Raw genomic sequence first — 16665 nt, 5'->3', positions numbered from 1 at the left:
CGGAAGATGATGTGGGGGAAGGCTAATCTAGCAGAGGTGGAGGCCTTCACTGTTATGCTGTATAACTTGCAGGATCACACGATGCACCTCCACCTCATTATCGAGCATGATGCAGGGAATCATCACGGCTTGGTCAATAGTAACCTCGAACTAGTTACTCTTAGGAATGATGGAGCGCTAAATTAACTCTAACCACCCCCGAGCAATTGGCCTCATGCCTGCCCAGTTCGTATGGCTGACCTCTAGAATCCCTCCTCAAATTTGCTCTGGAAAGACATATGTCGGTGAGAATCTGGTCCAGTTTCTGATCAGTGTTGACTCTCTGAGTGTAAGAGTGAGGCTCATCTTTGGATGGTGGCAACTGAAATATGTCCTTTACCCTTTTTGGACTGAACTCTAAAATCCTCTCTCAGACCAAAGTGTGCCAGTTCTTCGGGTCGTGGTTCACGCCCTTAACATGCTTGTAAGTCACCCAAGCATTGGCGTAGAACTCTCTGACCATCAGCACACCCACATCAGTCACGAGGTTGCATAGAACTTCCCAACCCTTCCTCAGAATCTATTCCCGAATCTCTAGATATTCATCCGGCTGCAAATCAAGTCAGACCTCTAGGATCACCTTCTTTTTGCTCACAATCTCGTGGAAGTGATTCTCATGGATATTGGAACTGAACCGGTTGTTATCAAACAAACCGGTTGCGGGAGCCTTTTACTTTCTCTTTCTAGAAGAGGGTTTTCCAGTCTTGGGTGCCATATGGGATATGAAAAAAATAGAAAAGCAGAGCGCCCCAACACCAAATTTAGAACTGTTGCTCGTCTCTGAGGAAAGAAAAAAATAAGAAAAGGAAAATAAAGGGTAAAAGGGATGAGAATGGTGGTGAGTAAGAGAAAGGTGAAAAAGGAGAGGATAGATATAAAGAGGGTGGGATTACGGTTAGAGTGTGGGAAGGGAAGTAGGAAAAGAAAAAGAAAAATAAAACGAATGGAATTCAGGGTTAAGGATTGGGAAAGAGAGATTTGGGGAAGATTTGATGAGATATAATATGGTGATGGGATGTGGAAAATTGAATGAATGGATTTGGGGTGAAAAATGAATTGAGGGTGGTTTAGGGGAGGTAATGATGGAAGGGAAAGGGGTATGAAATGGTCAAAAGGGAGGGGGTGTAGTTGTTACCATTGCAAATTTGCATTCCCTTTTCTTAAAATCCAATGCTGCGTCGTTGGTGCTAAACGCCAGCTTTAGCTTTTAGCGCCACAACGTTGTGAAACTTGTGCCCTCTGGGGCGTTAAATGTCCCCCTCGGCATTTAACGCCAATTTTGAAATTTTTTTTGAAAATGATAGATGAGGCCTGGCGCAAAACACCCAGCTGGCGTTTAGCGTCCTATGAGGCATGAGTTTGTCTTGGATTGCATGCCATTCAGGGTGTTAAACGCCCTCCTTGGCGTTTCACGCCGGCACCCAGCTGGCAATCCTAGCACTAAACCCCCAACCTGGTGTTTAGTGTCCAAATCGATGTAATTCATCTTCGATTTGCGTGCTCTTCGGCGCTAAACGCTCAGTCTGACATATATCGCCACCCATCAGAGATCTCCTTGATAATTGTGCCATCTCTGGCACTAAACGCTTAGGTTCGTGTTTAGCGCTAGAACACTCGAGTAAACTACTCTCCAGGGTGTTCTGTTTCTCTTTTAGATTTCTCTTGTTCCTATTCTAAACACTTTGCATGACCACAAACACTATTAAACCAAGGAAAAACTAAGAATAATCATCAGAAATAGATAAAAAGAAATGAGAATCACAAACTGAACATAAAATCAAGGATACTAAGGGTTTGGTTGCCTCCCAACAAGTGCTTTTTTTTACCATCATTATCTTGACAGTCAGCTTTGCTAAGTCAGAAGATGAGTGGACCTCTGACGATCGATCTCGCCTCCAAGATAGTGCTTTACCCTCTGACCATTGACTGTGAACCTTCTATCTGAGTTCTCTTCCTAAAGTTCCACGTAACCATAAGGCGACACTTCGGTTATCACAAAAGGTCCTGATCACCAGGACTTTAGCTTCCCAAGAAAGAGCTTGAGCCTAGAATTGAATAGTAAAACTTTCTGGCATGACTCAAATGTTCTTGTGACGCCACAGCTCGGTCTTTTCGTTGTAGAGCTTAGCATTCTCATAGGCAGAGCTTCTGAACTCATCAAGTTCATTCAGTTAGAGTAGCCTCTTCTTTCCTGCAGCTTTAGCATCAAAGTTCAGGAACTTTGTTGCTCAATGTGCTCTGTGCTCCAACTCCACTAGTAAGTGGCAAGTCTAACCATAAACTAACTGGTACCGAGACATTCCAATAGGAGTCTTGAGTGTAGTCTAGTATGCCCAAAGAGCATCATCTAGTTTCCTTGCCAAGTTCTTCCTTGAAGTACTCACAGTCTTCTCCAGGATCCTCTTGAGTTCCCTGTTGGAGACTTCAACCTATCCACTTGTCTGAGGGTGATAAGGGTTTGTCACTTGATGGACTCCGTATCTCTGTAGAAGCGAGTCCAACTGTCTGTTGCAGAAGTGGCTTCCTCTATCACTAATCAGTGTTCTTGGGACACCAAACTGGATGAAAATATATCTCTGTAAAAAGCTCAACACTACTTTGGCATCATTGGTGGGTAAAGCCACTGCTTCCACCCACTTGGATGCATAATCCACTGCCACCAAGATGTAAGTGTTTGAGTATGAGGGTGGAAAATGTCTCATAAAATCAGTACCCCACACATCAAACAACTCAATCTCTAAAATCTACTACCATGGCATCTTATGGTTGTTGGGGAGATTCCCAACTCTCTGACACTTGTCACATTTTCTTACACATTTCGGTGAGCCTCGAAAGAGAGTCAGCCAATAAAAACCGCTCTGAAGGATCTTGGTAGTTGTCCTTTCACCACCAAAGTGGCCTCCATACTCTGAACCGTGACAATGCCATAGGATCCACTGTGATTCCTCATCTAAGACAATGCCGGATCATACCATTTGAGCATCTCTTGAAAAAGATAAGGTTCCGGTTCAATGCCATAGGATCCACTGTGATTCCTCATCTGAGACAATACCGGATTATACTATATGAGCATCTCTTGAAAAAGATAAGGTTCTTCCCACAAGTAGTACTTAGCATAATTTAAAACCGTTGTAACTTGCTATTTAGTGTACTCATTAGGGATGAACCTCATGGCCTTGTAGTTTATAATATCTGCAAACCACAGAGCCTTCTGAATCATAAAGAGTTGCTCATCCGGAAAGGTCTCAGTCACAACAGTGAGGGGTTGCATTAGTAAGGAGAATATACATAGTTGTAGAAACTATAGAGGGATCAAGCTCATAAGTCATACAATGAAGTTATGTAAAAGTATGATAGAATGGAGGCTGAGACAAGAGATACAAGTTACAGGGAAGCAATTTAATTTTATGTCTGGCAGATCCACTACTAAAGCTACGTACCTATTAAGAAGGATGATGGAGAGGTAAACGTAGTAATAAAAGGGATCTACATATGGTGTTTATTAATTTGAAAAAATCATATGATAGGGTGCCAAGGGAGGTCTTATGGAAGGTTTTAGAAAGAAAAAAGTAAGGATCACATATATTTGTGTAATTAAAGACATGTATGATGGGGCTACAACTAGTATAAAGACTTAAGATGTTGTGACAGTGAAATTTTTTATTGGTATAGGATTACATCAGGAATCATCCTTAGTCCTGATAAGAAATTAGAACAAATGATAAAAAGGATAAGAAAAGGATGGTGAAAAGACGCAACAGAAAAGACACAGCGGAAACATAAAGGATAGATAAGGGTGTTCCTACTAGACCTCTAAAAAACCTGTTCTTAGCAACCTAGGTCACCGGAAGAGATTTTCTGCTAGACCCTTAAAGAACCTGTCCTTGACAACCTAGATCAAAGGGATGAAAATTGAAAGAAACCACCATGTAGATCACCTTAGTGTTGGATCCTTCAATCTTCTTCATGCAACAAGCAATTCAAATCACTCACCTCACTTAATCACACTAAAAAATGTGCATAAAGCAACTGAAAATTTTATTCATCAAAAGTTGTATAAATTGTTTCATCATAAGTGTTTAAATAGGCCCCTAACAAACTAGCTAAAAGATAAGATAAGATAACTTAATTTAAATCTTCTAAAAATAAGATAACTAATTTAAATCAGATTTGATCTTATTGGATTAGATCAAATTTGATTTAAATTTTAAAATCCTAAAGATATTATAACTAATTTAAATCAGATTTTATCTTATTAGATTATATCAGATTTGATTTAAATTTAAAATTCCTAAAAATACTACTAAGAAAATCAAAAGTAAATCAAATCTTCCAACATACTCTAAGAGCAAAACAAATTAAAATAAATGCCTAAAAAAATTCAAAAATTAATAATAAGTTACGCCTCCCACCAAATTTGAAAAGCATTAGTAGGCTTCTTGTTGTTTTAACTTAGCTCATTAGGCTTTATGAGTTGTCGCCATTTCAGCACCATTGTTTTTGAGATGGACTCTTGGTCTTCTTGATGTCCAAGACTGGCATGGTATAATTCTTCTAATATTCAGATCTTTGAACGTGACGAGATTACCATTCTATTTTTAGTTCTAAAATGACAAAAATGCCCTCCCGACCACGTATCATCCTCTCCCTCTTAAAAAAGATTCGTCCTCGAATTTGAATATATATCAAAAGGAGAAAAATTAGAGATACTAAACACAAGTGGACTATCATACCTACCAAGGAAGTTATGCTTGCTGGAACTGTCGTTGATGATCCTTAACACCCGGAATGGACCACCTTCTTTAGCAACAAGTGTTGTTTTACTGTGAATGAGAAGCTCTTCTTCCCTCTAAGAAATCCAAACCTGATCTTCGGGTTCAAAAATCATGGTTTGATAGCTCTTCTCTATCCACTAAATTGTGGCTATGTCCCTCATGTGTGCAAGTTCAATCTTTCCAACTATACTTTCACAATCTAAAGTAACACCATTACTCAAGGGTAAAAACAAGAATTTCAAAATAGTAAAAGACTGAAAAACATTCAGAGATTCACAAGGATAACAACCAATAGAGTTATAAATATAAGAGTTATGAGGATACTTAATACCTCACACAGAATTATCCAAAAAAGGCTTAACATACAAGATATGTTCATCCAAACAACTAGCATAAATTAGCACAAACTCTTTGTGAAACAACTCAATAGTGTGTGTGTGACATCTTTAATATTTTGACTTGCAATTATAAGTATCATCATATTAAATCTATCCACTGAAAAAATTAATGATATGTGTACATTTTCTAATCCTCGGCAACCCAAGTAAAAAATCCATAGAAATATCAATCCAGGTATAAGTAGCAATAAGCAAAGGAATGCACAACATATTCAAGAAATGCTTGAGATTCAACTTTCTTAGATGTAATAAAACCAAAATAAATTCCATCTATACTTCTACGTTATGAGGCCAATAAAAATATATAGATAATATATCTGAGATTCTTTCTATTCCACTATGGCACTTTAAATCAATATCTTTACAAGCAATAGATATAGAGCAAAAATAAGATTTAGTTGCATAAAAATTCTTCATATAATCAAATACTAAGAATTTAGGAGTAAGAGTTGTGATTAAATCATACCTCATAGATAATTTATTAGCAATCAAGTTCTCATTACCTTGTCTGAGGTGTGCAATTAGTTGTCTTTCTTCCTTTTCATTCATATTAATGCCTCCATAATTGTCCAGTGAATCTGTAAAACTTTGAAAAGTTGACATAAAAATACTAGGAATTTTATGGTTAGATATATGACAAATTAAAGACTCTTTAGAATTCAATGATACTAATGCACTCTTGTCTACGTTAGAACTTTCTAGATCTCTCTCACAAGTGTGTTTATTACTCTCAGTTTCTTTGTCGCTCATTGACTCCTTTCTCTCACTATTCTCATCTTTTCTCTCAAAACTCTGGCTTTCAATTATTGAACATTGATCATTTTCACTCAAACACTCACTCTCTTTCTCTGTTTTTTTTCTCTCTTGATTTTTAAATTCCTCCAAGTACACATCACTCTTTACAGCATACTCAACAAATTCTTCCGTCATTGGCTTGGAAGAAAAATGAGAGATATGCTTAGGAAAACTCATCTTCTTATGTCGATCCATAATATTCTTCTTCATTTGCTCCACCTCAGTCGCAATAATGACTAAATCCTTCATAGTTGTGCAATGGTAAAGTTTAACATTATCTGCAATGTCTTTATTTAGTCTAATAAGAAAGCGTCTCATAAGAACATCAGAACACTTTGTAATATTAGCCTTGGTTCCCAAAGACATCAACTCCTTGTGGTACTCCATTACTGATTTGGAACCTTGTTTCAACTTATGAAGCTGTTCAAGAAACTCATTATGGTATGATGATGACACAAATCGATTCCCATCGATTTTCTTTATCTTCTCCTAAGATTGAATTGGTGGTTTTCTGATCTGTCCTCTATTTTTGTCTAGCTCAGCCCACCAGACAAGGGCATAATTTGAGAAAGCTATAGTCGCCAGTCGTACCTTTTTTACCTTAGAGTAGTTGTAACACTGAAATAGAAGCTCCACCTTTCGTTCCCATTCCAGGTAAGCCTCAGGGTTACTTTTGCCTTTAAATTTTGGGATATGCATTTTGATAGCATTGAGGTTACTATGAATATCTTCCAATTGTCTATGACACCAGGATCTGGGTGAAGTCTCCACCTTAGACTCCTTAGAATGATTATGAACAGATTTTCGGGACCGTGCTCGTCAACTAGGGGATAAAGAATTAATTCTTGAAGCAATGTTCTCAAGGTGCTGTTCAATCCTTTCTAGTACGGTAGTGATTGCGTTGACGCGGAAAGTCAGTTGTGGATCGCGGGTCGCTTCGTTATTAGCCATTGCTGAAGAACCTATGAAAGAAAAGACCTTACAACACTCTTCTCACATGTATCACTCAGAGTAGGACACTCGTGTTTATACTCAAAATGTGGCTTTTATCCTCTGTTGACCTCACCACTCTTGCCTCTTTTTACTCTTGGATGGCTTTAACAAGTTGCACTTTAGAAAATGAGGAATTGAGATACCAAAAATAAGATAATCTGAATGATAGAGATGCTCAACTTGACAAAAAGACAACCAAAATATATGACAAAGGAAGAAAAATAATAAGTGATACTAAGATGACAGTAACTAGAAAAATTGAATCTTAAAGCTGAAAAAAATTGATCCTTTTTTTTGTAGCAGACATTGACGTAATTGCAGAACCAAAATTTAAAAATGTTTTTTTTTTTACTTTTTTAAGTCCTTTTTTTTTTACTTTTTTCTTTTACCTTGACTTTAAGATATAATAATTGCAGAAACATTCAACAAAATAAGAAATTTTGTTATTTTTTTTGGACTCTAAAATAAATTTGTAGAAATTGAAGAGAAAAATAAAGATATTAAACAAGACCCATTGAACGTGTAGATAAATAAGAATTCATCTACGAACTATAATTGATACTAGATGATAAGAAATTATAACGAATGATAAAGGGATAAGAAAAGGATGGAGAAAAGACACAACAGAAAAGACACATCAGAAACATAAATGATAGATAAGAGTTTTTCTACTAGACTTCTAAGAAACCTGTTCTTAGCTGCCTAGGTCATCGGAAGAGATTTCCTACTAAACTTTTAAAGAACCTGCCCTTGACAGCCTAGATCAGAGGGATGAAAAGTGAAAGAAACTACCACGCAGATCACCTTAGTGTTGGATCCTTCAATCTTCTTCATGCAACAAGCGAAGCAAATCACTCACCTCACTTAATCATACTAAAAAATGTGCATAAAGCAACTGAAAATTTTATTCATCAAAAGTTACGTAAATTATCTCACCAATAGTGTTTAAATAGGTTCCTAACAAACTAGCTAAAAGATAAGATAAGTCAACTTAATTTAAATCTCCTAAAGATAAAATAAATAATTTAAATCAGATTTGATCTTATTGGATTAGATCAGATTTGATTTGAATTTTAAAATCCTAAAGATATGACAACTAATTTAAATCAGATTTGATCTTATTAGATTATATCAGATTTGATTTAAATTTAAATTCCTAAAAATACTACTAAACAAATCAGAAGTAAATCAATTCTTTCAACAAATTCTAACAGCAAAACAAATTAAAATAAATGCCTAAAAAATTTGAAAATTAATAATAAGTTATGCCTTCCACCAAATTTGAAAAGCATTATTGGGCTTCTTGCTGTTTTGACTTAGCCCAATGGGCCTTATGAGTTGTCGCCATTTCAGCACTACTGTTTTTGATATGAACTCTTGGTCTTCTTGATATCCAAGACCGGCATGGTATAATTCTTCTAATATTCAGATCTTTGAATGTGACGAGATTATCATTCTGTTCCTTATTTCTAAAATGACAAAAATGTCCTCCTAATCACGTATCAAGTCCATATCTTTTCATATTAGTCTTGGAAGTACTCAAAGAGCATATCCAAGAGCCTTTAAAATTTAAAGGTAAATTCTATCGCATTGCTATCAGATCGACTATGCTTTATGGTACATAGTGTTGAGCAGTCAAAGAGGAGTATGAACATAAGTTAAGTGTGGCAGAGATGAAGATGTTGAGATGGATGAGTGGTCATACGCGATTGAATAGAATAAGGAACGAAGATATAAGAGAGAGAGTTGGAGTAGCGCCTATTGTGGAAAAGATGATAGAATTGCGTCTCAGGTGGTTTGGACATGTGAGAAGAAGACCGACAGAGCACCCAGTCAAGAGCGTGGATGGATGGAAGATGGACAAGGGGTGAAAGGCAAAGGAAGACCTAGAAAGTCCATCTATGAGGTGGTCAAACGAAATCTACATGAAAACATCTTTTTGTAGAAATGATATATGATAGAGCTCAATGACATCGTTTGATCCATGTAGCCAACCCTACCTAGTGGGACAAAGCTTCATTGTTGTCGTATACTTAACGAACTAATGTCTAAAAGAAAATATCTTGTTCAGTAAAATTACTTCTTAGGAAAGGCCAAACTTTAAAAAAATTCTTTGTAAACAACATTTAATATATGATTCTTAGAAAAATCATCGGCCTTCTTAAGTAGTATCTTCAAAACATGCTTATGTGTAATTCTTGATAAAACAACATATAATTATTTATATGCCGAGAGTTTGTCCTCCTAAAATATCCCTCAAGCCATCCTCCGTGTTTAAATTCATAAAAATTTAAAAGCAATCGTATCTTGGAAACCATTAAGTTCTCAGGGACTCTTCTTTCAGAAAGAACTGCTCTCCATGAGAGAGAAAACTAAATAATACCTAATTCTTGCTACATTAATTTTTTTGGTATAGTACGTTACTCTTGCTACATTATTTAACACTTTAAAATTCATACCTACAATTTGGGCTGGGCTAACGGCATTACAGAAGTTATCCGAGCCCAAGGTTGTTCGGTGCCCCTAATGAACCCAAATTAGACCACTCCTTACGGCATATGCATTCCGTAACAAATTATTTTCAAAACATTCCAAAAGAATTCTGAAGTACCTAAACGTCAGATATGTACCGCAAAGCTTGGTTTAGTGACAATTATATTTGCCTTGTTAGGAAGTGCATTGTGTTCAAATCCCAGTTATGTCTAAAAAGTTGCTATATCATATATGGAATCTATTAAAAAAGGAAAGGTGTGCGTGTGTAAGAGTATTTGACAAAAAAAAAAGTCAGGTATAATAACATTTTTATGAATTTGTATTTTAAAAAATCGGTCCTTCAATTTAATAATAAAATAATTATTATTTTTGTCCTATTACAAAAAAGGATCACTTACATCAAGATGTCCAAAACAACTTTTTTTTTTAAATTATGCATGAGAATGTGGCAAGTGTCCTCACTTATATTTTGGTTTATTCGAACTGATTATTATAAAAAAAACCAAATTTTATAACCAAACTTTATACATAGAATTGATTAATTTGGTTCATTTTAACCGATTTTTTTACTTGTACATTAAAAAAATTAGATTTTTGCACAAATACAATATAGTACTTGGACTGTTTATGTTAAAAAAACATTCAAAAGAGCCAAAATTAACCCTTACACCTCATAAAAAAAATCCATTACAAAATTATACATCAGTTTGTAGGTTCTTTATTATTTATCAGTTTGGAGGTGCTGCATAGTCTTTTGGTGCTGGTGTTATCTTGGTAAATTCATGGAATATCACAGTCTTTTGAAGTTGCTAATAACATACTTTTTATACTATTATGATGAGGACAATGGTCTGATGTATCTAGTTCTAATGAAGTCTAATTCAGAATCATTTTTTACTCCTGAGATGACCCAACAGCATGCCATCCAAGATGGAGAATTCAGCCTTGAGAATTTGTTACAAAATAATGGTAAAAAGATACCCACTAGTGGACTTGTTTGCGTGAAATCCAGTAAGATAGAGGAATTATGGAGCGTGACATGGGCGACGACAAATTATAGCATAGCAGAGCTTCTTGAGGAGATGAAATCATTAGCAGCAGCAAGCTAAGGAAGAAGAATCGGCACAGAAGGGGAGGAATTATGATGCTGTTGGAAAACCGAGACTGTTAACTAGACTCCGAAAATGGCGATGGACCTCGGACAAAACAGCATCACCGCCGGCAAAGATTCAGGCAAATGCGAGGAAGCATGCTAGCGGAGGCTGCAACTGGATGGGAAACGGCGAGGAGGCAAGTCGCATATTGGGAAATAGAGTTCTCTCATCGTATTATCGGGTCCCTCATCCAAATCACTGCGTCGCCGGAATACCAATACGGACAAAACCGTGGGAAGAAGATGAACTGAACTAACCAAGAGAAGGAGAAGTGGCGCTACGGAAAGGAAGAATGGACCTGAAACGACCATTTAGGACACAAGGAGCTGCAAGAGAATAGAAGTTGGATAACAATAGCCATAAGGGAGAAGAATCGATCAACGGAACCAGACAACCAACGCCTCTGGCTCGAGGAAGAAGGAGATCGATGCAGATCTTTTGGGTTGGGTTGGGTAGGACTCAGGATCCTTTCCCGGTTGATAAAAAAAATTAAGCATGCCAAAGGATCGATTTATTTAAACCGGATGGGGTCAAATTGGATTTAGAAAACCGAGTTTAGAAAATAATTTATTTAATCGGTTATTAAGAATGAGGCCTGCTACACATACAAGTCTTTTTGGCTTACAAGTTTTACAAGTCCAATAAAACACACGCATTACACTTAATTAACGCATTACATACTTCCACATTCAAGAGTAAATAAAATGCACGTTATTCAACAACTTCCTGTTTCCAAAGCGCGCTACTCACCATGCATTATGAACAACTCTTCTTCTTCTTCTTCCATGAAAACAATTTTCTTGCCAAATTTGAAGATAATGGAACTTTAGAAATACACCCAAACAATTACAGAAATACACCCCAACGATTATAGAAATACACCCAAAGGATTACAGAAATACACCCAAAGGATTACAAAAATACACCCAAAAGATTTAAGAAATACACCCAAAATTCGTTGAAGTACACCTTATGCATATTTCAGAACTCTTTCTCTTTCTCCTCCTCATCTTTTGCTGCTTCTTTTTCTTCAAAAACGATTTCAGAGTTTGATGTAAAAAAAATGGAAATCGAGAATAACGAAGAAAGAAAACAGAGAGAAAAGCACGTAAATGAAGAAGAAGAACAGAAAGAGGAAGAAGAACGTGCAGCAAGAAGAAGAAGAAGGAGAAAGAGAAGGCAAGAAACGAAAGAAAAGAAGAAGAGGAAGAGGAAGAAGAACGGACAAGAAGAATAAGAACGAGAAAGAGAAAGCAAGAAACGAAAGAAAAGAGAAAAAGAAGAGGAAGAGGAAGAAGAACGTGCAGCAAGAAGAAGAAGAAGAAGAAAGAGAAGGCAAGAAACAAAAAGAAAGAAAAGAAGAAGAAGAGGAAGAGGAAGAAGAAGAAGAACGTAGATCTTGCATCGCGTTTTTGGGGTTAATTCGTTAATTAACTTGTAAAGCATACAAGCCCTAATGACTTGTATGCAGAACTTTTCTCATTAAGAATTACCAATTACAATGTGTCACTTTAACAACTTTAAAAAAAAATTGTTTCATGCATCTTCACGTGAGTCTTCCCCATTACAAAATAAGGTGGATACTACCATGAAGATTTTATTATTGTCTTTATATGAAGATGCTTCTTTTTTACCATTAGATGATGAAATGTATGGTTTGATTTTGATGTGTTACAAAAGTGTTATTTTTTTTAAAGTGTGGCTAAACAAACAAAGTACACTTTTAACACAAGAATCTTCATAAAAAGATGTTTTTAGCATCTTCATTTGAGTAGTTGCCACAAAATAAACCTATTACCAGATAAAATTGGAAAACACAAAAAAAAATATATAAAATCTTTTGAAACAGGAAGGTTCCGATCCGCGTCCAGCTGAATTGCGTGAGGCTTGATTGTTGTTTGAATATAAATAACCTTTCTTATCGTATTAATGTTTCCAGTAAGTCTCGGATGACAACATACAGAATAATTGGAGAATAGTCACATCCATGTTGTGAAAAATAATCAAAGAATAAAAGAAAAAAAGAACATAATAATGAATAATGACTCATCATCTTTTATAGACAGAAAAGAATCTAAGAATATGCATGATTTTTCACTTTTTTGTCTGATCATCGTCTTCTTTATCGATGTCTTGGGCAACAACAGTACGAATCTTGAAGCGCTGAATCTTGTCTTGTTCGATTGGCTCCTCATCAAGACCACGCGAAGTAGTATTACGCCCTTTGTTTCGTTCCTTAGCCGTAAGTTCTTCCAAATTGATTTGGTCTCTGATGGTAGCAGGCATTTGCTTCTCGTACTTGTCCAACATGCGATTAACAATCTTATCAACTTTGCCAACTTTCTTCTTTTCTCCTTCGTCTTTGTATTTTGGAAGAATAGGCGCCTCATTCACGTAACTTTGATCATCGATGCTCGATTCATAATAATAAGATGTTGAGGGCATGTTGACGTAACTGTTTGTGGAAGTCATGGACTCATGGGCATTGTACAACATAAAAACGTGATAATATCATAATAATGACTTTAGAGAAAATGAATTGAACGATGTGTGTGGTATGTTAACAATTGCGATTAAGTTGTAACAGGTGCATAGACCAATATTATCCCATATTTATAAGTGTTATTAGTCCCTTTGGATGTTGATGATTAGTTGATGATTTAAAAGTCAAAGTTGATGTTCAGTCAGAGATGACCACGTCCTGCAGAGTCCAACCATCTTATTCATTCAACATTTGGCCAATGCGATTGGATTGATGACTGGGTAGAACTTATTATAATCAGCGAGATGATCAAAACCTAGTAAAAACAGAAACGGTACCGAGTAAAAGGTATTTGAAATTGAAACTCGGAATATCATTTTGAATTCACAAGTATTCAAATACAAACTCCAGGCCACCTGCATTCACTTCACCAACTTATTCTCTTTTTAAATTTCATTTCTTGAGGAGTATATTGAAGGAAAAGGAAAAATACTTTTACGTCCTCTTTATACTTTAGATCGATACTTTTAATTTTTAATATTAAAAATAGTAGATAAAAAATGCAAAAGTTAAATTTTCAAATTTTATATAATAAAAAAGTATATTTAATGGGGTATTAAAAAGTGATATAAATATAGTTATAGGGTTATTTGCTTCTGCTAGGAAATATTTTTTCAATTAATGGTTGGTCAACAAAATATAAAATAAATACGAATCAAGGATTTTGGTTTTTTTGTTATAGAAAGAGAAAGAAAAATTAAAAAAGAATATTAGTTTGGGTTAAAGAAAGTTAATTAATATTTTTTTTTGATAAGATACGTGTATTTGAAAAACAATTAATCTTTACATGCAAGTTATTTAATCAAATAAGTCCAACAAATTATTTACACTCACGCATTTATGCTGTTTCTTCTTTTTCTTTTTCATCATCATCATCAACAACAACATCATCATCATCATCATTATTATTATCTTCTTTTTTTTTTCATCTTTTTCTTCTTATTTTACATTCTCAAGTTTCTTTTTGGTTTACTCCCTTAACAAGAATAAAAACAAAAAAAAAATCAAACAAAGAAGAAGAAAAAACACATAATGCTATAAAATTATTTAGAAGAGGATGAAGCTACATTCATTCAACTAAAAGAAAGAAAGAAATAAGAAAAAAAAGAAGAAAAAATGCAGCATTAAAGAAAATATTTTTGTGTATTTGTAGCAAATTTCGGTGTGAAATTAAGACATTTATGTGTATGTTAAGAATTTTCGATATATTTGTACTCGTAAGTTTCGCATAATTCAAAACTCTTCCTCTTCCTCCTCCACATCTTCTTCTTCTTCTTTTATTAATCTTTTTCTCTTTATTTTACTTTTTCAAGTTTCTTCTTATTTTACTTTCTTAACAAGAATAAAAACAAAAAAATCAAATAAAAAAATACATAATGCTGTAAAATTACTTGGAATAGGATGAACCTACACTCATTCAACTAAAAAAAAAAGAAATAAAGAAAAAAAAGTAGAAAAAATATAACATTAAAGAAAATATTTTTGTGTATTTGTACTAAATTTTGGTGTAAAACTAAGATATTTATGTGTATTGTTAAGAATTTTCGGTGTATTTGTATTGATAAGTTCTACATAATTCAACTCTTCCTCTTTCTCCTCTTCATCTTCTGCTGTTTCTTTTTCATCATCTTCTTACTTCATTTTCTTATAATTTTTTTGGGAGAAAAAAATTAAACAAAGAAAAAAATGTATAATGTTGTAAAATCAATAGAAAGAGGAGGAGAAAAAATGCAGCAATAACAATAGTAATAAAAAAATGACAAAGAGGCTGAAACAAGCAAAGAAGAAGAAGAAACACGGAGAAAAAAAAGGAGGAACGCAAATAAGAAAGAGAAGAAGAAGAAGAAGGAGGAGGAGGAGGAGAAGGAGGAGGAGGAACGCGGAATACAAACGTCGGAGGAGGAATGATGTGATTTTACATGCGCATTATCACTACAGGAGAATCGGCGCTTAGCAACGGTTTATATAAGGATTAGCGGTGGTTTTTAACCGCCGCAAAACGAGTTACTAGCGGTTTAAAAACCGTTGTAGTACAGGGCGTGGGCATTTGATTTTGCGGCAATTTTGTTGAACCGATGGCACAACCGCAGCGAAACCACTTGAATGGCGTCGATTGATTTAGCGGCGGTTTATTTGGCCAACAGGAAATTCGACCGCATTTTCTGGCGGTTTTAAACCGCTGCTGTTCTTTTGACCGCTGTGTTTTTTTAAAATGTATTTTGTGGCGGTTCCAAACCGCCACTATTTGATTTTCCAAAAATTTTAATTTATTTTCGGCCATTTGATAATCGCTGCTATTGTTCCGTCTAAATGGCCGCAAAATTACTGTATTTTGCACCGGCAATCAATGCTCTTTTAATTACTGAATTACTGTATTATTTTTTTGTTATTTTTTGAATTTTTTCTAATATTAGAAAACTTAATTATTTTGTAAATGAAAAAATAAATTGACGGGTGAACGAATATTGGCAAAACTGATAAAATTATTCATTAATCCAAATATCAATAAAGTGTATTTCTTACTAAGAGTTGCATAATCAGCAATAAAAAGTGTATATTTAACTTAAAGAATAAATTTGAAATCCTCAGTTCTACTCTCTACTCTATCCCTCCAATGAATTCATCCATGCTGCCACGTCTGGTGGCAGCTCCCCACCTTGCCTTTGAACTAGACACATTAGAGCACTCTTCATTGCTTGCTTTTTCATCTTCTCAGCTGCTACTTCATCCCCCCCATTGCCTTCCTTTTTAATTTCTCAGCCACCAGCTCTGCTTGTAGTTCAAGCAACACCCTTTGGGTCTCCTCCCTTTGAGTTCCAATATTCGACTGAGATGAATTCGTACCGAACACTTGACTAGTAGTCGATCCAATTCCCATGCCACACACTCTACATTGCTCCTTTCCAAAAGCTTGAGCAAGTGAATCATTATGAGACAACAGTCTAGATGATTCATCATGTTACTCAATCTCCGCAATTCTTTTCTACACAATTAGATAAGCGAACATAAGCATTTATTAGCTAATTGCTAACCGAACAAACTTTGAACACAATTTTAACAAGCAAAACCTATGAGAAACAACATAGCGATTCTCAACACATTACTTACACCAATAGCTTGAGCTACATCATGGAGATAGGATCCATTAGATCGTTTGTGCGTTAAGACAAACAACTCCCCCTACTAACTGGATGCCCTTGTCGTTCCGACTGCAACAATATAGCTTAAATAGTGAATAGGTATATGTAGAGAAGGTTCAAAAAGTAAGTGAATCCTAAATTACCTCTTCTTCTCCAAGCCTTGCCAAGCGTTTTGATTCGCCAGTATGAGTGTATAACTGCTTCGATCGATTCTCAGTATTTTTCCTACACTTCTCCTGTTATGCCATCAAAAGTAAGAGCTACTAGACACTATTTCTGACTAACTCAATGTGACATAAATAGAATTTTGAAAGTATGAAATAAAAATAAATTACC

This window comes from Arachis hypogaea, chromosome 6, assembly GCF_003086295.3.
Source record: "Arachis hypogaea cultivar Tifrunner chromosome 6, arahy.Tifrunner.gnm2.J5K5, whole genome shotgun sequence".
Classification (NCBI taxonomy): Eukaryota; Viridiplantae; Streptophyta; class Magnoliopsida; order Fabales; family Fabaceae; genus Arachis; species Arachis hypogaea.
Note: the sequence above shows the minus strand (reverse complement) of the source record.